General features: G+C 40.8%; 1 pseudogene; it reads right to left on the reverse strand.

Moving 5' to 3' along the window:
- Window positions 1–1,608: 1,608 nt before the first annotated feature.
- LOC136121534 (bolA-like protein 2 pseudogene) lies at window positions 1,609–1,867 on the reverse strand (annotated as a pseudogene).
- Between the last annotated feature and the right edge of the window lie 245 nt (window positions 1,868–2,112).

The following is a 2,112-nucleotide window of genomic DNA, read 5'->3' on the forward strand; positions in this document are numbered from 1 at the left end:
AAATAGAGCAATTTGACATGCCTCCAAGGAGAATGATAAACTTCAATTTGGATGCCAAAATCAAACAGGGAATAGATTAGAATGAAGGAATGACAAATAATATCACTCTTTTCCTATTCAGCATGTGGACAGGCTAATTCGCAAGATGGAACATTTTTACTTGATGAGACCATGGGGAAGACTTCTCTGAAAATGATTATGTTTTCATTCTGGATTGCTGGGGAAATAAGCCAGCTGGAACAAGTCCACTCAACGCTTTCTAGTGGAAGGGCTGTATCCAAAAGTTTCCATGGTAATAGTGACCTTCATTTCTTTGCAAGAAGATTGCAACTTCTTATAGAACCCATTGTTTTCAGGTGTTAGTCAGCTATCATTCCCATAAAGCTCCTATAAAAACCAAGCACTAAAATCTTGGTGTCCGTGCAGTTTGTGTATCCTTTAACTGATAAGCGATAATGAAAATTACTGGAAGATTGGGGTCCCTTCACTGAAATGGAAACACACTCTTTGTTCCAGCAAATCTCCCAGGCCCCAGCACTGTTCTTTGTGGAATAATTGGAATATGGAGGATGATTACCTTCTCTTATAAGCTCTATAGCTTTGTACATTTCCCCTTTTCCCAGTTAAGTCATTTCTTAATCCTTACTGTAGGACTTATGGAATTTTCCCCAAGCCCTAGTGTAAGACAAATGGTCACCAAAAGCAGCAGCATCTTGCACAATATTGAGAAAAGATCCCTAGTAAGGTAGTCATCATTGCTAGGCTATCTGTTAGCCATTTCTCTGGCTTTTTGTGTTAAGAGACTTAGTGTGTTTGGATGGTGATGTGTCCATCACCAGGGAATGAGCTGTATTGATCTGTGCCAACCATAGCAATTCCATGATCCTTTGCGAACAGTCATGGAAGCCTATGGTAGCTAAAAAGGAGTCTCACTGGAGTGCTTTTTATTAAGGTTTATCTTATGAATAAAAGAAAGGATGGTATAAGGTAAAGGCCCTATATGGCATCATCTACTTCCTTCCTGCTTGGTGTGCTGTTAAGAATATGATAGTTGGTACTACACCAGCTATGCTTTGCTCAGAAAACCCATCACTAACACCTGATAATGGTAAAATAGAAGCTGGAAAGAATCTAGGTTCCACTTGTTCAACCACTAAACCAAAGTTTATTGTGGACTTCTTTTTTTTATACGGAATAAAGAAATATGATTCTTGCTTAAACCACCTTAGTCAAATATCCTTTACCTTGTAACTGAGAGACTCTAACTGAAATAGCTGCCTTACAACAAAGATGACCCACCCAGTGACTACAGTTTTAGAAAAAAGACTACTGTATAGGAGGCTTTATTACATATTTAGGAACTGGATTTGAAAATTTGGAGTAGAGAAAAAAGAGAAAATGAGGAATTTAGAGCAATTGTGAAGGTTTATTTTTCCCCAAGTAGTCTTGAAAATAATAAAGGAAGTGATAGTGAGTCAAGTGGTACCTTATTATTTCCTTCTTGCCTCTGTTATAAGAGAAATAGCTGAAGCATTTTATTTTATTTTACTTTATTTATATTTTGGGGAGCCTGATTCATAATTTAATAGGTGTGCTGGTCTGGGTCCCTTATTTCTGCTGCTCACGGGCCCACTGCTGTGGGGTCAGGGTTTTCTGCTCAAAGGCATGGATGTGCAGGAGCTCTTCTGCTAGGGAAGTGTTCACAAGCCAGTATCTCTGAAGCAGTGGCTTCCCCTTGAACTTGGCTGACACCACGAGGACTCGGAAGCTGGACATGCAACGTGGGAGTTGTGTCCTCCACTTCCATGTGCTCCACCTCCAGGTCCCACTGCAGCTTCTCCGGGAGGTACTCAACACTGAGTTCCATCGTGGTAGCCTGGGGTGGGGGGAGTGCAACCCAGCTCGGACCTCTGCCACACTGCTTCCACCCTTACTAGCTGAGACATTTTAAAAAAATTCATGCTTTATAATCTGGAATTGCATTTATACCAGAGGAGTGATTCAGCAATGCAAAGGGCAATGGGTATGAGTTAGATGGGTCTTGTGTTTATAGTATCACCGGGCTAAAGTCAAGTTGTCAGCCGCTGATGTGATCTCTTTAGAAGCTAGAGG

Source organism: Phocoena phocoena, chromosome 3 (assembly GCF_963924675.1).
Source record: "Phocoena phocoena chromosome 3, mPhoPho1.1, whole genome shotgun sequence".
NCBI classification, from domain to species: domain Eukaryota; kingdom Metazoa; phylum Chordata; class Mammalia; order Artiodactyla; family Phocoenidae; genus Phocoena; species Phocoena phocoena.